This window comes from Myotis yumanensis, unplaced genomic scaffold (genome assembly GCF_028538775.1).
Source record: "Myotis yumanensis isolate MYYU_CA2020_CCGP unplaced genomic scaffold, mMyoYum1.0.hap1 SCAF_15, whole genome shotgun sequence".
In the NCBI taxonomy this organism is placed as follows: domain Eukaryota; kingdom Metazoa; phylum Chordata; class Mammalia; order Chiroptera; family Vespertilionidae; genus Myotis; species Myotis yumanensis.
Genome location: NW_027223766.1, coordinates 37,032,411 through 37,054,524, shown reverse-complemented (window position 1 = coordinate 37,054,524; position 22,114 = coordinate 37,032,411). Strand labels below are relative to the sequence as shown.

Genomic DNA, 22,114 nt, shown 5'->3' with positions numbered 1-22,114 from the left:
AGACAATACTACTCAACTTAATATTCAGTATAGCTCACAAGTCTTTTATTTTACCAACACTGTTGGGCCCATAACAGTGCTCAATTAGTACATGCTAATTCTTGGTTGAGAATAATAACAATAATGGTAATAGTAGTAGTTCTAGCTAACATTTATTGTGTACTTACTATGTGCAAGTCAGTGTTCTAAGAGCTTTAGTAGTATTAAGTTAATTAATCCTCACAACAATACTATAATATAGGTACCACTATGCTTATCCTCCTGTTAGATGAGACAACTAAGACCAGAGAAGTGATGTAATGTGCCCAAAGTCAAACAGTAGTGAGTGTTAGAACAAAAGGAGTAATAGAAACTTAAATATATTCCATGCTGATTTACAAAGGTATAGTCATAGCAATAGCATTAATAGAAACAGCTATTGCCCTATCCGGTTTGGCTCAGTGGATAGAGCGTCAGCCTGCAGACTAAGGGGTGCCAGATTCCATTCTGTTCAAGGGTACATGCCCAGGTTGTGGGCTCGATCCCCAGTGGGGGGGTGTGCAGAAGGCAGCCAATCAATGGTTCTCTCTCATGATTGATGTTTCTATCTCTCTCCCTCTTCCTTCCTCTCTGAAATCAATAAAATAAAAAAATACTAACAGCTATTACTTGTTGAGTACCTTTAAGAGGGTTGGGGGGGAGGAGAGGGGGGATTAAGAGATCAACCGAAGGACTTGTATGCACCCATATAACCATAACTAATGGACATAAGACACTGGGGGGTAAGGGAGGGCAGGGGCTTGTCAAGGGCGGGGGGGAAAAAAGGACACTTATGTAATACCCTTTGTAATACTTTAAGCGAAAAAAAAAAAAGAATAAATATTAAATTCAGCCAATTACATGATCTCATTCATTCTCCCAAGAATTCATTATGATAGGTACTGTATTTCCAACTTAACATCCTCCAAAAATTTCACCTTTTGCTAGTATCACTTCATCCCATCTTTTTGATACTTTTATATCTGGAGATCTTTATATTTCTCTAAGCTCTTCTCTCTAGATACTTAAACCTGGGCCTTTCTTACAACCTAGTTCTCTCTCTCTCTCTCTCTCTCTCTCTCACTCAACTCAGCAGCATGAGTGTGGATTCAACTCATCCCCAAAGCCTGTTCTGCCCCAAAGAATCCAATTGTAGGGAACCTTCAAATGAGCCTGAAGAAAACTATGTATCCTTGCAAATGATATCTGGGACACTGCATTTGGAGACTGTCTCTCCTTTTCCTTCCTCCATGGATCTGCTTATTCAGAACAGCCTTGATTCTTCCACCAGTCCCAGTGTAAACTACCCACTTCTGTGTAGAACAAGAGAGTGAAGAGAAAGAATTAAGTCCATGTCAAGAAGCAGATCAGAACTGTCTTCTCACAGACCCAGCTCTGTGTACTCAGAAATTTCAGAGATAGAAATATCTCAGCCTTCAGCAGATGCAAGCACTTTCCAACATGCTGAACCTTAGCTACAGATTAAGACCTGGTTCCAGAACCAGAAAATGAAATGTAAGAGGTGGCAGAAATACAACTGGCCAAAGAATAGCAACTGTGTGACTCAGCTGAGGTCAGCAACAACAGAGTAGCTGGGCCTCTCTTCCCATCACCAGTCAGGCTTCTGGAAACCCTTCAAGGTGGAGAAACCAGACCTACAGTAACCTAACTTGGGACCATTCCTGGAACACCCCATCTTGTAACTACCATTCCTGGAGTAGTTGGGCCTTGGAACAACCAGGCCTGGAACAATCAGTTCTACAGTTATGAAGAGAGATCCCTGCAGCACAATCCTGCCAGTGATTTGGAGGCCACCTTGGAAACTGCTGGGGGAAGCTATGATGCAGGACTGCAAACCCCTCTGAGTATTGTAGTACCCAGCAAACCATGGATTTAGTCCCAGGTTACTCCATAAACATACAGTGAGACGATGGGTATATTATTCAATCTCAATTTTGGCAGTGGCTGTATTACCTCTCCTGGGATTTTCTATATATCTCTGCCTTGATATGCTGCTTCTCATGCCTGTTGCTCCAATTTATAGCAGTGGGGTGGGTATCACTGGAGTCTAATCAGAGGTTTCTGTAGCCTTGCTGCTATAGACAAATGATAAAACATGTCTCTGGCTATACATAATTAGATATAATACTATTTTAGATAACTCTAGGATCTAGAATCTTAACCTCAAGAATAGAAAGTAAAAGTACAAAGATGTGTGAAAGGATTATTCATATTTTCTGAGATTGGGAAGCTTATTAACAACCTCACTTCAGGTGATGGTTAAGCTATAATATGCTTCACTGATCTCGGCCCCTTTGACTAATTTGTTTATTTATCAAGTATTCATAAAAGATGTTTTGTATTTTGCTGTACATGATAATAATACCAGTTTGGCTGGTTGGTTAATAAATTTAAATACAAAAAAAAAACCACGTCTATTTTAACAAATAAAATAAAATAAAAGCAAGGAAACTGAGGGTTAAGTAACTTGCCTAAATAGCTAGTGACAGGCTGGGATTTGAACCTAAATATGTCTGACCTCACATTTATGCTCTGCCACCACTCTGTAGATTTCACCAAGCCTTTGATATTGATACTTTTCCTTGTTAAATCACACACACACACACACACACACACACACACACACACACACATACACACACACTGCTTCTCGTTATAAAATGTTATGGGAAATTTTTCTTTAAACTACAAAATTCAAACTTTCAATTTGCAATGATATTCAGGGAAGAGCGGTCATCACTAGTTAGAGTAACAGTAGTAGATGCTCCATGGACATTTTTATCCCTACTGTTCTCTCTATGTAGGTCACCATAAATGACTATCTGTAGAACAGGAGGGAAAAAAATAACATGACCATTACCTCTGCTCATTAAGACTCTGGTAAGTGTCAAGACGTTCTCTTCTACCACCTGTCCTTCCGATGAGTCACTGGATATGTTTCCTGAGGGTGGAAGTTACCAACTGGCTCTTCTCCTTGTTCTTTATCCTACATCCATTGCTCAGATTAGTGAAAGTTAAACACCACACAATGCTCTTAGAATCATTGGGAGAGAAGTACAATTATAATCATAAATATTATTTTTATAGTTTATAATATCTATGTAAAACCCTAATGTGCAAATCGACTGAACAGCGGAACAACCGGCAGAACGATTGGCGTCTATGAAGCACACTAACCACCAGGGGGCAGATGCTCAACACAGGAGCTTCCCCGAGCTCACAGGCCCCGACCAGTGGTGGCGGCAGGGGGTGGGGCCAGCAAGCGGGCAGCGCCAGGGCCCTGATCAACCTGCCTGTTGCCCCACAGATCGTCCCTGATCGCCAGCCAGGCCTAGGGACCCTACCCGTGCACGAATTTCTTGCACTGGGCCTCTAGTAGTTTAAATAATAGTTAAAACTTTATACTTTTAGTAAAAAGTACCATATGTCACTTAATCTTGGTCCCCTAAATGGTATTTAGCTATATTATTGCTTATGTAACTACAAAGCAATTTATAAACTGAAATTGTAGAGGTGCCCCTTGAAAAGTTACTTTCTGAATCAGCCACGGAGGTGTTTAGAAAGTTAGTATGCACAGAAATTACCAGGAGATGGTACAAATTCTAAAATCCAGAGGTGTAGATGCATTTTTTATTTTAATTTACAAGCAATAAAATTCACTCTTTTCAGTATACATTTCCATGAGTTTTGACAAATGCAGACTTGTGTAACAATCACATCACCACAAACAAAATGCAAAACAGTTCCATTGAACTACCCCCAGTCCCCCAAATACCTTGGGTTATCCCTTTAGAGTCAGACTTTCCCCCTAGCCTTACTGCCTGGCTACCACTGATCTGTACTCTTTCCCTATAGTTTTGCCTTTTCCAGAACATCATATAAATGGGATCACATATTATATAGACTTTGAATCCAGCTTCTTTCACTTAGCATAATGCATTTGAGATTAATCCATGTTGTTGCATGAATCAATAGTTCATTCCTTTTTATCGATGCACAATATTCCATTATATGAATATTTGTTTATCAAATTCCCCAGTTGAGGGACATTGGATTATTGACAGGTTTTGGTAATTATGAATAAAACTGTTATAATATTCACATACAGGTTTTTATGTAACATCGGTTTTTATTTCACTTAAATGCCTATAAGTGGGATTGCAGACTTGTAATTTAAGTGTATGCTTTTCAGTAAAAAACAACACGCCTGCAAAACTGTTTTTCCAAGTACCAGTTTGCATTCTCACAGCTTAGTAGAAAAGTTTCAGTTGCTCAATACCTTTTTGCACTTGTGGAACAGTGTTTGATTTTAGCCGTTAGAATCTATGAGTAGTGGTATTACATTGTAGTTTTAATTTGTATAATCCTAATGATCAATGATGTTGAGCATATTTTCATGTGCATACTTACTATCTGCATACCTCCTTTGGTAAACTCTAGTATCTGTTCAAATTTTTGGTCCATTTTTAAATTAGATTGTTTTCTTATTTTTGAATTTTCATTATATATCTGGATCCAAGGTCTTTGTCAGATATGGGGTTTCCAAATATTTTCTCTAAGTCAATGGTTTGTGTTTTAATTTTATCAGTGTCATTTGCAGAGTAAAAATGTTTTTTGAAGTCCAATTTGTCAATAGTTTTCTTTTATAAATTGTGATTTTGATGTTGTATCTAAGAATTCCTGCCCTAATTCAAGATAACAATAATTTTCTCATTTTCTAGTTTTACCATTTACATTTATGTCTATAATAAACTTGGTATAAGGTATGGATTATAGGTCCAGATGCATTATTTTTGAATATTTCAATTGTTACAGCAAGATTGAAAAGACTACATTTTTCATTGAATTGTCTTCATACATTTGGCAAAAATCAATTTACCATATATGTATGGGCCTATTTCTGGACTCTGTATTCTGTTCCACTGATCTATGTACCTGTTTTTTCATAAATACCACACTCTCTGATTACTGTACCTTTAAAATAAGCCTCAAAATCAGGTAGTGTTAGTTCTCCAATTTTGTTTTTTCCAAATGTTGGTGATTCTAGCTCCTTTGTCTTTTCATATACATTTTAGAATCAGCGTGTCAATATTTATAAAATATCCTATCCTATTAAAATTTAGATAGAAAATGCATTAATCTATAAGTCCATTTGAGAAGAATTAATGTCTTAGTAAGATTGAATTTTCCAATCCATACACAATATATATCTTTATTGACTTGGATTATCTTTGACTTCTTTCATCAAAAAATTGTAGTTTGCAGCATATAGATACTGCATATATTTTGCTAGATTTAAACCTAAACGTTTTTGTTTTTAATGTTGTAAATAGTAGCTTTAAATTTTTTCCATGCTCAATTGTTCATTGCTAATAAATATGAATAATTTTTTGGCATATTTATCATGTATCCTATAACCTTGATTAATTCATTTAAATAGACAGTTTTTTTCCTTTCCAATTTATATGCATTTTATTTATTTTTTCTTATTTTATTGCACTGGCAAGAACTCCACAACAATGTTTAATAGGATTGATGAGAGCAGACATCCTTACTTGTTGCTAAACTTAGGGGGCAAGCATTAAGTCTTTTGCTACTATGATGTTAGCTGTAGTATTTTTTTATATGCCTTTTATCAAGTTAAGAAAGTTTCCTTCCATTTCTAATTTGCTGTTACTTTTTATCAGGAATAATTCTTGAATTTCTACAAGCTCCTTTTTTGCATCTATTAAGAGGATCATGGAGTTTTTCCTCTTTAGTCTGTCAATATTGTAAATTATATTGATTCACTAGGGACCCAGTACACGAATTTGTGCACCTCGAAAGGAACTGTGGGCTGCGAGGCTACAGTGGGCCCAGGGGCGGGTCTCACCTCATCCTCTGAGCTTCCTCCTGGCTCTTCCAGCTATGGCTCCAGTCCCTTGTCTGCCGGCATCCCCGCTCCTGCCCCCACCGCTCCAATGCACTGATGGCGCGGAGCGATTGGGGCCAGCGCCAAAAGCAGGTGCGAGCAGTGCCAGCACCATCAGTGGGTGCGAGCGGAGGCTGGTGCCCCAATCGCCCCTTAGGAGTAGGGGGAGATAGAGAAACTCTCAGGGGCAATCAGGGCTGGCAGCTGCCTTGCAACCGCTGACGGCGCCAAGTGATTGGGACCAGCGCCAGGTGCCATCTGCAGGTGTGAGCAGGGCCAGCACCAGCAGTGGACATGAGAGGTGGCTCCAGTGCCAGCAGCAGGTGCAAGCAGGGCCGTTGCTGATGGCCCCTCAAGAGCAGGGGGAGGTGGAGAAGCCTTAAGAGGTGATCAGGGCCAGCAGCTGCCGCTCTCACCCACTGACAGTGCTGAGTGATCAAGGCCAGCACCAGGCACTGGAAGCAGGTGCGAGCGGTGGCTCTAGTGCCAGCAACGGGTGTGAGCGGGGCCTGCGCCGGCAGCAGGTTCGAGCGCGAGGCGGGACTGTGGTACACGGGAGCAAAGAATTTTCAGTAACCACTAGAGGCTTGCCTGATGACAGCAACTGGCGACCCACCTTGGTCTGGCATTCCTGTTCAGCTGCTTCACCATCCCACTGCAGCCAACACCCACCAGGTTCCATGTGCACCCCCTGGTGGTCAGCGCACATCATAGCAACTGGTTGTTCGACTGTTCTGCCGTTCGGTCTATTTGTATATTAGCCTTTTATTATATAGGATTATTGCATTTCCAACTGGCCCTACATTCCTGGGATAAGCCCCATTTGGTCATGATGTATTATTCTTTTTTCTTTTATATGTTGCTGCATTTGATAATGTACCATTGAGGATTTTTGTTATCATGTTCATGAGATGTATTGGTCTGTTGGGTTATTTTCTTATCCTTGTCTAGTTTTGGTATTAGAATAATGCTGAGTTCATTAAAAAAAAGTTGGGAAGTGTTTCTTCCTCTTCTTTCTTCTGAAACAATTTGTGTAGAATTCATATTACTTGTTCCTTAATGTTTTATATAATTTGCTAATGGTACAAGTTTTCTTTGTTGGAAAGCATTTAACATATAAGTTCAATTTCTTTAATAGATATAGGACAGTTAAGGCGATCTATTTCTGAATGAGTTTTGGGAATTTGTGTCTTTCAAAAAATTTTCAACTTAACCTGTTGTAGAATTTATAAGTATAGAGATGTTCATGGTACATTTAATTATTTTAATTTCCTTAGCGTCTGTAGAGGTATCTCCCATTTCATTCCTAATACTGGTGAATTGAGTTTTCTCTTCTCTTTGTTTTGGTCAGTCTTGCTAAAGATTGACCAGTTAGAATGATGTATTCAAACTGGATGCATTTTAAACAAGAATCCCCAATTATTCTGATATTAATAGCTGTAGATGTTTTGAAGAAATCCCAATCTATATCATAGAAGATACTCAGTAAGAGGCAGCAAATCCCAAATAGATTTATGTTTAAATAGAGCTCATGATTTGCCTCACTCTAACCTGTCTCATAACCTATGGCATCATTTTACTGTTACCTTAAAAAGTCACTTCATCATTAGAACAAAATTTACCTGGGAAACTCAGTAACCACTTCAAATGAGTAAATGGTGGGTTTTCATCGTCCCCAAACACATCTTTGTAAATCTGTTTATATTTCAAATGGTTATTGACATTTTCAAGAGAATATATTAAATGTCTTATTAATTTTCTTAGTCAAAAGAAGTTACTATGGTTCATGTGATTCTGAATTTAAAATAAAATTATGGGAATTTCCGATGATATTAAATGTTTTCCAGATGTCTTTAAAATTGATTCATATACTCATATGCTGACTTGAGAAAAGCAAAATTTGGCTCAAGAAATGACTCAAGACTCTAAAGCTATTAAAATTCAGATGCTTTTTTGACCCCCGTATGGTAAATGCCAAGAGAAATGAGTTGGAAAATGCCCAATGCCCATCTTCTTTCTGGAGGTTCCAAAATTGATGACAAAGTTATTTCAGTAAGTCTAGGACCAATTATTGCTGTTTCCATAATTTTTAAAGCAATTCTGCCACTGAACTGGACTCAAAAGGATTAATCCGCGTTTTATGCTATGGCTGTAATTGTCAAAATCTGACTTAATAAAATAAAGATGGTAAAATAAAAGTGGTCCTAATAAATATTTATTCAACTTTCATTTTTTACTTTAATAAAATTTTTTCCTACAAATTCAAATTTACGTTGAAGTCCTCTAAAATCAGATTTATTTTTCTACTCTTATCAATATCCCCAAAGAACCTGTATGCCTCCTTGGAAAACCCTTTCTCTAAAACACTACATAAAATTAGGGTAATCATATATTTGAGTTTAGATGATATATTATGTCACCTACCTAAAATGAGTTTGAATCAAAGCTATCAGTATGAAATCAAACATTCATTAGAGCAAGTACTAACTGACCAACACTATATGCATAGCAGTTGAGAGATAAAAGCAATCAATGCCTCTGCTTTTAAAGTTAATGGCACTATCCTAAGGTGGTGTATGCAAGCACTATTAAGAAGATGGACTTTCTAAAAGTACCATTACTTATATGCTTATAAGAGTACTAGAGGCCCAATGCACGAAATTCATGCATGGGTAGAGTCCCTAGAGCAGTGGTTCTCAACCTTCCTAATGCTGCGAACCTTTAATACAGTTCCTCGTGTTGTGGTGACCCCCAACCATAAAATTATTTTCGTTGCTACTTCATAACTGTAATTTTGCTACTGTTATGAATCGTAATGTAAATATCTGATATGCAGGATGTATTTTCATTGTTACAAATTGAACATAATTAAAGCATAGTGATTAATCACAAAAACAATATGTAATTATATATGTGTTATTCGATGGTCTTAGGCGACCCCTGTGAAAGGGTTGTTCGACCTCCAAAGGGGCTGCAACCCACAGGTTGAGAATCGCAGCCCTAGAGCCTGCTGGCCGGGGCGGGGCTGGCTGGGGGGAGGGGGCATGGGCGGTTGGCCAGCCTGCCCCACCCCCTGCTTGAACTCCCAGTCGAAGGGACAACTTGCATATTAGGCTTTTATTATATAGGATAAGTGAAAGAAGAAAGCTGAGTATAAGCTAGACCAGCAGTGGGCAAACTACGGCCCGCGGGCCGGATCCAGCCCGTTTGAAATGAATAAAACTAAAAAAAAAAATAGACCGTACCCTTTTATGTAATGATGTTTACTTTGAATTTATATTAGTTCACACAAACACTCCATCCATGCTTTTGTTCCGGCCCTCCGGTCCAGTTTAAGAACCCATTGTGGCCCTCGAGTCAAAAAGTTTGCCCATCCCTGAGCTAGACTCTTGGCAGCATAAAACCAAAAGCAGTGAATGTGGGGGGGTTCCGGTCAAGATGGTGGCGCAGGTAAATGCACTTCTTGAAAACTCCCACAGCTGCATCAAAATTATAGCTAAACTACAGAACAACCATCATTGAGAACTGCCTGGAATGTAACTGAACAGATGTCCAACAAATAAGAGAACAGAAAGAAGCCACATCAAGACCGGTAGGAAGGAAAAAAAAAAAGAGAGAGACTGTAGGAAAGGTGGAGATGCGGACCTAGCTGGTCCCATACCCATGTGTGGTGGTTAAAAATTGAGAGGGGGCCACAGCTGGTTTTGCTCAGTGGTTAGAGTATGGACCTGCAGACTGAAGGGTCCCGGGTTTGATTCCAGTCAAGGGCATTGTACCTTGACTGCAGGCTCAATCCCTGGCCCCAGTCAGGGCACCTGCAGGAGGCAACCAATCTATGTGTCTCTCTCACATCAATGTTTCTTTCTCTGTCTCTCCCACTCACTTCTACTCTCTCTAAAGATCAATGGAAAAAATATCCTCGGGTGAGGATTAATAAAAAAAAATAATAATAAAAAAAATTGGGAGGGACCCCTAGCCGGTTTGGCTCAGTGGATAGAGCGTTGGCCTGCAAACTGAAAGGTCCCAGGTTTGATTCTGGTCTGGGCACATGCCCGGGATGCGGGCTTGATCCCCAGTGGTTGCAGGAGGTAGCCAATCAATGATTCTCTCTCATCATTGATGTTTCTCTCTCTCTGAAATCAATAAAAATACATTTTTTTAAAAAAAAAAATGGGAGGGATATCTCTGCTGTGGAAGTCCCCCTTGAGGAGCGAGGGGTCCCAGACCCACACCAGGACACGAGCCCAGGGTTCTGGTACCAGAAGGAGAAGGCCCATAACATTTGGCTGTAAAACCCAGTGGGAATTGTAGCTGAGGCAGATGGAGGGCTATTGATGTTATTAGATGTCAAATGGCATTCCATACAGATTCCTGATTTTGGAAATCAATAAACAAAAATGGAAATAGCTGTTGAAAATTAAAACTATATATAGTAAAATCAGGAAACTGAGAAGATGCCCATTCTCATCACTGTTGGTTAACAGTGCATCCATCAGGAATTCCAGAACAATGAGATGAAGTGAAAATAGAGTTAGAAAGTATTAAATGCTATTGTTGTAGATAATACAATTACATACTTAGAAAACTAGCGAAAATCAACTTTACAAAGTTATAAAATTAATAGGTTTTTAGCAAAGCAGCAGAATAAAAGATAAATATGCTAAAATAGCTTTTTTTCCAATCAACTAAAAAAATTGGGGGGAATGATTCCATTTACTTTAGAAACAAGAAACATAAAATAATTCTAATAGAATTTTGTAGGGCTCATTTGACAAAATTATAGCACCTTTCCTTAAATCAGATTTAAATGTAGAAACATACCATGTTCCTGAATAGGCAAATTTTGCAAATAAATAATATCTTCCCGAGTTAACTTAATAAAACTAGAAAAATGTAGGTGGGGGTGGCTTTGTGATATCTCAACTTTCCTTTCTTTTTCTCATAAGAATGGATAAGAGAGATTCTTATGGGAGATTGGAAGAGCGAAGGTGAAGCAGCAGCCCTTTCGCAGCTTGGACACACCTCACCGACCTGCAGTTTCACCTGATGGTGTTATGTGGTGTCCAGGCCTGCAGTGCTCTGCCTTCCCTGGGTCTTCCTTCAGTTGCTCTGACTCTTGGGTCAGGTGTGCCTTTGACCTCATGACCAAAGGCAGACAGCCACACCACACCACTCCATCCCTGGGGAGTCCAGTTCGAGACTGAGGTTGCACCTTATCCTTACTTTTCCCACTTTACCTCCCAACTGCTTGCCTACTGGACTTCAAGCTCCAGCATCAGATGCAAATAATGAAGCCTTGCAGACAATTGCTTAAGCTGCCCCACCCCCTCAATTGCATAGGTTCAAATGTGTGTGTGTGCGTGTGCGTGTGTGTGTACCTCCTAGTGGTTCTGCTTCTCTAATTGAACTGTGGTTGACATACAGTGTCTAACTGAAAAGGGACTGAAGGAAAGGACTTAAAAAAATAGCAATGGAAGAAATCACAAAATATGATAAGTATGATTATATACAAATTAAAACTTCTAAATGTTAAAATACATAAATACATTTAAAGGCAATAAAACATAAAGGTTTAATGTCTTGATATGTAGAGATTTCTATGAGTAAATTCTTAAAATAGAGCTGAAAATGGAGAAAAATATGAATAGGTATGTTAAGAAATTATAATTGGTCATGAGACATATAAAATCAACATAGAATATCAATTTTATTTAAGTACAAATTAAATAAAAATTGCCTGCATAATCTATCAACTAAGATTTACTAAACTATTAAAAATTAAAGTTTCAAATTTAAGCTGAGGTGACCCATGTGGAGCCTGACAGAACTAGACAAGAAGGCATTTGTGTTATTCCTAAAACTGGATAAATCTGAACTTCCTATATGTAAGTTCTGCTTCACTGGTTCCTCCAATTTGAATTGGCCCAATGCTTGCTGAAGAAACTTGTTTTATTCTCCTAAGATAATACTCTTATTTTTTAAACCTTTTTCTATTGTTTGAGAAAAATCAGTGTTTCTTGTGAAACTGTAAATCTCCAAAAATAGTAATAAAATGTGCATCTGCTCATAAAAAAAGGAAAAAAAATTAAAGTTTCTGACAGTGAGAAGGTTAATATATGGTTTTCAGAGATCAATTTGGCCAGACATATCAGAATTAATAATTCCACTTCTAAAATCTAACTTCAGAACACAATTAACATTTGGGTAATTACTAATATATAGATGTTCACTGCAGTGTTACCTATACTAAAAAACTACTGCATAATTATGTGGGAATAGGAAATTGGTTAACTATATCATAATACATTCATAACAGAGTAATGTCTCCCTTAAAAATTACATACTTGAAATATTAAATTGATAAGGTAATGTCCATAATATAATACTATGTGGGAAAAATGGCCTACAAAACTTTGTAAAGTATAAATGTCATTAAAAATTATAAATTAAATTACATATAAAAATAGTATAATAAAGGACTCAAGAAAAAATCATCAAAATGTAAGTGGTGAATATGTAGGGGATTATGGAAGTTTTTACTTTTGTCCTTTAGTATATATTTTTCTTTATGCTTTTCTGTATTTAAATTTTCTACAATATTATTTTTATAATCATAGAAGATACATGTTTTTAATACCCCAAATTATTGTCCCCGAATGGTGGGAGATTAGGGGCAGGTTTCTGGTTTATGGAATCTTAATTTTTTTTATGTATTGGACTTATAATCTGACTTTTTATTTTTTTTTAAAAAAAGCATCCTTTTCACATGATAGCCTCCATCTCAGAGGCAACGTGAGCACTTGAAGATCTCTGATGTTCTTGCGGAAACTGAGCTACCTTCCCATTCCCTGAAAGCGTGAGATCTCTGAGCTAGACAAGTAGAAACAGTTAAACTGATTAAACTGATTGGTAAAGGTCTTTCCAGTTCTAACTGTTAGAAAGCTCTTGTCTAATTGCTTTCAACAAATGGTTCTAATTCTATCTTTTTGGGCCACATAGAGTATATCTAATCCTCCCTTTCCATGCAAGCTCTTCAAATCTTTGAAAAGTTTTCATTCCACGCCAGTCTTCTCAAGGCTAAGTATCTCCAGATTCTTTAACTATTTCTCATGATTTTGTCTCTTCAACTCAGGTGCCACCCTTCAGACACATTTCCTTTTTCAGATAATTCAAAAATGAGAAAACTTTACTGACCAGCCATGAAAAAAGATGAAGTCAATGGTAAGATTTGTTTTCAGATTTATTTTTCAGTAGTATTTATTTGAAAGGAATTTGTTTTTTCCTTTTATAAATTGAATTTTCAGGAATTTTTCATTTTAACTCAAGTACTCAGGATTACTACATTATTTAATTATTCCTGGAAGTCGGGGTGGGAAGGTGAGGTGGAGGCTGGGCAGTATAGACTAGTGTTTAGAAGCAAAGGCTCTGGAATTAGACCATCTGGGTTCAAATCCTTCTCTACTATTTATAACTATTTAAGCATAACTGTCTGTTTCCTTCTCTGTAAAATGGGTGGTAATAATAGGACTTATTGCATAGGTTACTGAGAATTAAATAGGATAATGTATGTATAGCACTTAAATTATAATATCTAGCACATGATACTCTTTTTAAGTAAAAGTTTATATACGTTCTCAAAGTCATTTAAAAATCTTCAAAATAAGTCTATGTGAAGACAGAATATGATCAGAAAACAAAAGCATAATAGTTATTAACAGTGATTTTTTCCATATATTTCCCAATACCAAATGTATGATTTGATTTAAAAGCCACCCTGGCCAGTGCGTCTCAGTTGGTTGGTGTTGTACCATGCACCAAAATGTCACCGGTTCCTGGTCCAGGCACTGCCCGGCTTGTGGGCTCAATCCTGGGTGCAGGGCCTGCGGGAGGTGGCCAATCTTCTGCTCTAACATAGATGTTTCTCTCCCTTCCTCTCTCTAAAAATCAATAAAAAATAGTTTTAAAAAACTGTTATAAATTCAAGTTGATAGGTATTTGAATTTTAACTGTTTTTTATAACTATTTTTAATGTGAAAAACAGAAATAAATAAGATGTGGAAGACCAATTAACAAATTCAGTATTCCAGGGGGAAATGGTGACTGTCTGATTCCTGCAGAGGAGGAGGCAGTTTGAAAAGGACCATTTTATTTTTTACCTTGTGTCAAGCACTCACTCAAAGAGGAGGGAAAGAAAGAAGGGCCGGAGGAGAAGGAAGAAAGAGGAGGGTGGGGAGAGGAGTCCTGGGAGGACAAGAAGGGAAGGATGAGGAGGGGAAGAGTGGTAGCTAATATGTATTGAGTGCAGGCCCTATGCTAACTGCTTCATGTGAACTGTTTCATTTAGTCCTATTAACCTACAAAACAGGTATTGAAAACAGTCTTTACAGAGGTTAGGTAACTTGCCCAAGAGCACAAAATTCAAGCCTAGTTCTTAACCACTAAGTTATTAATTATTAGGGGGAGACACTGATTAGATAGTGGAAGCTAAAGGGAAGAAAAAGATGGTCTTGTGTTTAAAGGACAGAATCAGTAGTGATAAGAAATACGGATTTGAGTGGAGTGAGAAGTGGAATAAAACGAGTAGAAGGATACCCCTTTGTTTTTTGCAGCTGTGAAAGCACTATCCAAGACACTCTAAGTAAAACACACACAAGAAAAACAAGGGTCATTTAGATTACACTAAATCAATTTCACATTACAAAGGAATTGACCGCTGATGGTCAATAACAACACTTAAAATACAAGGTAACATTCTCAACCCTTTTACTCCATTGTCATTTCTGGGAAAGTAAAGTGAAACATGGGAGAAAACAAAAACATTTTCCTTTTTTAAAAAATCAAGTTTTTTACTTTGGTAACTTTAGGAAGGTCCGTGTTTGCCTCCGCTTGATAAGATAAAGTTTAGTAATGGGAAATAGCTTTAACAAATCAATATTTCCTTAGATTCATACACCAAAGAAAACCTTTCAGGACCCAGCAGCATGTTTTAGTCATGCCATGTTCAATTCGCTTTCAGAGATGCAGAGTCTGGCTGGTGATATTGCCAAGTCAATGCTTTCTTCTGGATACACACCTGATTAAAGGCTGCAAGATCAAAGAGCAAGCCACTTACAGCAAAGTGCTGTGGACCTAAAGCTCATCTGTGAATGGAATTACTTAAAACTATTTTAAAGGGTCATCACAAAGAGGGTGATTATTTTTAGAAATGAGTTTTCTTTTGATACAAGGAAAAATGTTGTCCATTTCCCTTATGTTTATAACAACATTCCAATTTAATCTTCAGTTTAAAAATTCCTTAATTATTGCACAACAGTGTTTTGTTGATTGCACAACACCCACATTTCTGTTAGATACTAAAAATCTAGACTTTTCTACGTGTGTGTGTGCATGCACACATGCCGTGATGTGTGTGCGCATGTACATACATTATTTTCGTTTATGGTAATAATATACATTAAAGCTATGGTTTACAATTTAAATTCTGTTCTCAGGGGAAAGTTATAAACATGAAACAAATGTAAAAACACTGTATTTTTACTAATTTCATTTTTACTTACCCAAATCTTCTTCTAGTAACAGCAGTGGGGCTGGTACTGTGCAGGTATCTATTCCAAAACTTTATTCTTCAGAATTCCATGTCCCTGTTGTCCAACTCTTAGAGTCACTGGCATGCATATATACATTGGTCTCCAAGTAAAAGTAACTAATAGGTGTTGGAATTATTCTTAGAGTGATGATTAGAATCTCTTACAGAAAAGCCTTTCAATCCAAATTTCCTTTGTTGGTTATCATAACTATCACTGAAAAATCTGGAAGAACATATGCCAAAACACACAACCACATGTTTTTTTGTCCAGTCAGACATAAGAACCCAGCATAATTATTCTTGAATTAAAATCAAAAGCAAGTTTATAAGAAGAGATCTATGTTCTTTTAAATACTGAGACCTCATCTAGTATTCAGTTGATAACAATCACTGTATTTACTTCACTTTTGTTTATAGTGAAATTAAATGTTGAAAGACAAAAAAGTCTTACCAATTTAAATAAATAATGTGGGGGGAAAACACTGCATACCATTTTATATCTTTATATGCCTTTGGCATTTCTGTTTTGAGGAAATACATTGTTCCAATGTAGTGTAACTTTAATTTTCCTTGTCTTATATTGTTTTATAAAGTTTAAGAGTGAACTTTTAAAAACAAACAAGCAAACAAACAAAACACAAAAGAAGTTTGTCTGCTCCTAGAAGACAGAACTAGAAAAACATTGGATAAATTTAAAAAAACACACACACATTAGTTTTGCTTCTCTACAATTTAGTCATTATAGTAGAATATAAGTTTCAAACACACAAAACCTCGAGTCTCCTGGTGCATCTTGTGTTACCATCTCTTATTCCACTGGAATTCCTATGTTGGAGAAGAGTGTTCTTAGGATAATTTAGCTGAGAAAAAAAAAAAAGAAAGAAGAAGAAAGCTACAGTTCTTCCTTGCTGTCTATTCAAATATCCACAGATGCCAAAGGAAGTTTTTCCACCTTTTTCCTCAGATGCTCTAGAAGGGAGCAATCTGTTTCGGTAATTTTCTTTTACCTTGATGAATGCTGTTTCACCTAAATGTTCATTCTGTTTTCTAAGAGAATGCAGCAACTTCTAAAAGAAATAATTTTGTCAGTATGGGACATTATATACTTTTTAGTCAACTGTTGTTCCTGGAGTTCCTTAAGTCACACTGATGTTCAGACAAGAAGAGGTTGCTGGATGATCAAGTGGTAAACCTGAAAAGTAATGTCCAACTTACAAGATTGTTCTGAGACTCACTTGAAATGATGTAAATAATTACAGGTGAATGTTCAGTAACAGTGGAAATGCGAAGCGAAGCGGCATTATTACTGATTGTTAGTGAAACCTCATTTAAGTACCACAAGTCTTCAAAGAACAAAGTCCCCGAGTTATACAACCAGTAACGTTCTGTAATTGTGTCATCTATGAAAACATAAATCATGCTGATCTTGTAGAGCTCTGGGCCATTTCTGAATCAATTTGACCACCCACCTCCACCCAATATTTTCTAGGGCTGGTTATACTAACACCCTAAGAAATTTAATTTTTTTAAGTAAAAATAACAAAAGTTCCAATACTCATTTGTCACAGCTTCTTAAGTTTGTCCCTATTAGTGCAGTGTTTATAGTGATAGCAATACATATGGCACCACCGTGCTGACTTTTGGTACACAAAGATAAAGCTCCTGGTCCGCCACTCTGGGACTCATGCGTTAAGCTGTTTTGTTTTGTTTTGTTTTGAAGAGTTGTGATGATTTTAAGCTGATCTATGTGCACTCTTTTGTTGGTCTCCCTCACATGCAAAGGCATGCACTTAGGAAACGGCTGGCAAAGGTTCAAGGTGCAAATCTGTGGCTAGGAGTAGTGAAACACGAACTGGTGTATTCACAGATGGACCAACAGCTCTGACCTGATTAGCCAACTGAACAAAGACACAGCTCATCATGTGCTTCCCCTATGCAGACCATTTGTCTTTAAAACGAAGTGAAAAACTGCAGACTCCCTAGTAGAGGAAGCCAGAGAGAATCACAGCAATGCCCTCTCTGCTGGGCTGCTGCTCTTACTATTTCCCAAACATCACCTGTGGCCCTGAATGAACAAATGGGTAATGAAAGAGTGGCTATCTCTTAGTATCGACAATCATGCCTACTGTTTGGGGAGTACAAAGATGAACAAATCATGGTTTCTGTGCTTAAAGGGCAATGCAGAAGGCAAGAAAAAAATGTCCACAAATAAATGCAATCCAACGGTATTTTATTCCCCTAGGAAAGCTGCCAGATTTCAAGTCCTAAGTAAGAGTGTCTGCGATCCAGTTTTTCTTCCCCTGCCATCCTGCACATCAGCTGCTGCCTAGCACTGATCATATGGGATCTTAGATGTATACCTTTAAGCAATCAGACTTACATATCCACACCTATACTTAACTTATTTACCTGGAATTGTGCCTAAGTGCCCAAGCTGTTTGCCAGTTCAAAATGTCAACTTCTTCTCATGGCTCAATTGTCTTCACAACACTTAAAAACAAAATTAATCAATCTGGCACTGTTCTTCCAATCGCATCAGACTAAATGGAAGTCAGAACAAGAGTCACAATTTTAGAACCAAAATAGGAAATGGCCTTAATGTTATTTCTTACAGATTCTAACAGTCAAACAGTTTACTAAATCCATGAGATGAAAAATTAACAAAACCTAACAGTGTTTGTGCTACCTCTCCAGGAAGTTAACACTTTTCCAGGGGACTGTTTGATCTCAGAAAGAATTAAAAATACAGCGGAGTAAATTATGCATGGAAAACACACAAAACAGTTTAACAGCAGCCTATTTTCTAAGAGTCTAATTAATGACTCATTGGAAGTTTTAAACATTTCATTCTAGCAGTTTGGCCCTGACCTTGATTACTTTTCTTACTGATGGTCTTTACTGCTCAGTATTTTACTGACATTTACTGCTGAGGCAAATCTGATTTAGGATTTCAATTGCTCCTGAGTTAACAGTAGCACTAGAACCAAAGGGTTTACTTCCCAACTGACTTCTTCACGATGCTTGAGTGTATTTGACTGTACTGTGTCTACACATCCACCAGCTGGAAAACAAGAGTGGTCATATGGGGGGAGGGAGCGGGGGGGGGGGGGGGGGGGAGATCAACAGTAGGCTGGCAAACAACACAAGTTCAAAATATTGTGAATTCAGAAGTCAATAATTTTGTATACTATCCAGCTGTTTTCCTGACCACTGGAAGTAAAAAGGAAGGAAAACATCTGAAATCATTGGTATATGTATCTGCCTCTATTTTTACTTCCATTACCAAGAAAGAGCCAAGACCAAGAGAAAGACAGGTTTGAAACTTTTCATAAATTGCAGTAACACATTTTTAACAAATATTCAACTGACCTAACCATAATAAAGTATCTTATAACAGCACTTCATACTTATGTCTGTTTTCACATACAATAGTTCTTATATTGTATTATGTTTGAGTGTCTGCATCTCAGACATCAATTGTGAACTCATGGAGAGAAAGACTATGGCAATCTTTTGTTTGGGTCTAATCTCAAGAAGCCAGGCACACTAAACAGTTAATATGGCCATTAGATAGATTTGGAATCAGAGAATAAGAAACACATAATTTTGTCCAAGATCACCTGATAATAACAGCATCAAAATTAAGGTTTTCGGACAAGTACATTTACTTATCAAGCTTTCCCCTTCAAGTCCACATTTTTTCCATTGTACCATTTTGAACAACATGCATTTATTCAATTATTTAATCTAATATGAGCCAGGCATTAGGTATTCAATAATAAATAAGACAGATGTGATTCATAAACAAATGAAAAATGACAGTCTAGGACATACATTAGTCAACTAATTATAAAATTAACAATGCAATTACAAGTGGGGTGAATAATACAAAAGAGACTGACACTGTAATAGAGGAATGTAGCCCAGTCTAGAGGTAAGGAAAACTTTTCCTTCAGGAAGAAAATGTCAAGTTTTCCTTGGTATCTGAGTTGAGTTCTGGAGTATAAATAACATATAAACCAGAAGTACATCTATGCATGGGAAGTGGGATTAAAGGGAGAAAAAAATTAACCCTCAGGTAGTAGAAACAGCATTGTAAATATCAAAGCAGAGGGTGGATTGTGGTTCTTTAAAGCAGTTTTCAAATGTGGATTGATACCAATTAATGGTATCAATTACAATTACATAGAATAATAAAAAATAGATATCACTACATACAGTTAGGGTGGGTATTGTTTTACAAAACTTTTGTAACAGCCCTAACCGGTTTGGCTCAGTGGATAGAGCGTCGGCCTGCAGACTGAGAGGTCCCAGGTTCGATTCTGGTCAAAGGGCATTTACCTGGGTTGCGGGCACATCCCCCGTAGGAAGTGTGCAGGAGGCAGCTGATCGATGTTTCTAACTCTTTATCCCTCTCCCTTCCTCTCTGTACAAAATCAATAAAATATATTAAAAAAACACTTTTGTAACAGTTAAATGTATTTATTTTTATAGTATTGGGTCATGATGCAAAACATTTTTCTTACTCTGTAGCAGTCAAAATAGCTTAAAGCCACTGTTTTAAAGGACGGAGAAGAGGCCATTGGGGCTCCAGGCTGGCATAAAATGAAGCTGATGCTGAAAGCTGGTAACAGATAATGAGAGCCATGTTAACGATTTAGTCATTAGGCTAAGAGTAATGAAAAGCCATTTAAGGATTTTAAACAGGGGAGAAAAAATGGTAAAATTTAAACTTGAAAAGATTAACTCTGTAATATGGAAAATAGGTGAGAATAAGGGGTCAAGAATAGTTAAAATGAGAATATTCAAAAGCTATTGTACACATTAAGTGATGGATAATAATCTGGGCAAGAATGATGCAGAATAGATAGATTCAAAACACAAAATATAAAATAAGTTTAAAGAATACAAGTGCACACTGAAAATTTAACATATATATATTCCTAATATGCAAATTGTCCCTGTGGGAGTTCGACCAAGACCGATCGTTTGCTATGACATGCGCTGACAACTAGGGGGCAGCACGGAACGAAGGAAGGCCCCAGCCAGCAGCCAGAAGGCCCCTAACCATGCACAAATTTCGTACACTGAGCCTCTAGTAATAGCATAAGAGACTAACAAGATGAAAAACATTATTAAAATAAGAAATTCAATGGACATTTAACAGCAAATTAGACACAGTAGAAAAGATCTTTAATGAACTAGAAGACAGATATCAAGAAATTACTCCAAATGAAATGCAGCACAGATGTCAGAGATAACAAAAATATGACAGGGAGTAAGGTTTTTCTGGAATAGAAACTCAAAAACCTGAGAACCAAGAAGAAGAAATATCCAAAGAAATAATTTTCTAGAACTGTTGTGAGACAAAAGCTATTTTCAGACATAGGAGGTCCAGTGAATTCCAAGTAGTATTAATTTTTTGAAAATTCACTTAGATATATATTGTAGTGACACTGCAGAACACCAATGAAAAGGAAATCCTAGAAGCAACCTGAGGAAAAAAAGTCTAATTACAAAAGGAATAAACAAGAAAAAATTATACAAAATGTCAAAATGTTAAGGTTGCACTATAAAGGACAGATTATGGACAAAAATAACTGTCTAGGAAGATGATAGCAGTAAAAGCCTTCCTCACATTATTGGGGGGCAGAGATACTAATTTTAAGACTTCAAAATGTACATGTTGAAATTTGTAGGGTGACCTCTATAATAAAAATATAATGTTTAGATGCCTAACTAGTCGGAGAGAAAAATGGAACCATAAGGGGTAAAAATCCAAATTGGAAAAATAGAAAACTCATAATGATGATAGAAATAAACCCATATGTTAGTAATCATAATAAAAGAAAATAAATTTATCTCTCTAGTTAACAGAAACATGACCACCAGACTGGTTCCTAAAACTCCAGACAAGCAAGACGATAAAAACACTGTATTCATAAACACTTCAATTAATTAATTATGGTATAAATCAGACAATGTTAATACTATGAAGAAGTGAAAAAGAATTAACTAAAGCCAAATACACCAACATGAATAAGTCAACATGGATGAATCTCAGTGTCTAGAAAAGCAAGACAGGATATCAAGTACGATTTCAACTAAATACATGTCAAAAATATGCAAAACTAAACATTGTTAGGAATACATATATAGGATAAAACCACAAATACAAGTGAAAGAACTAACGCAAAAATCATGGTAGTGGTTACTTACAGGGGTAAAGAGGAAAATAAGATTAGTGAGAGGCCCACAAGCTCTACCGAAGTACTAGGACCATTATATTTCTTAAGCTGAGTAGCAGGTAGGAGGCACTGGGTAAATGGGTATTGGTTTTATTTTTTTTTCAAATATATATATATATATATATATATATATATATATATATATATTCTTTTGTATGTCTCCCATTTTTTTTTTTTTTTAAATATATTTTATTGATTTTTCACAGAGAGGAAAGGAGAGAGATAGAGAGTTAGAAACATCGATCAGCTGCCTCCTGCACATCTCCCACTGGGGATGTGCCCGCAACCCAGGCACACGCCCCCGACCGGAATCGAACCCGGGACCCCTCA

At 37.0% G+C, this 22,114-nt stretch overlaps 1 pseudogene; it reads left to right on the top strand.

Moving 5' to 3' along the window:
- Positions 1-1,115: 1,115 nt before the first annotated feature.
- Positions 1,116-10,942, top strand: LOC138993027 (homeobox protein NANOGP8-like; annotated as a pseudogene).
- Positions 10,943-22,114: the final 11,172 nt, after the last annotated feature.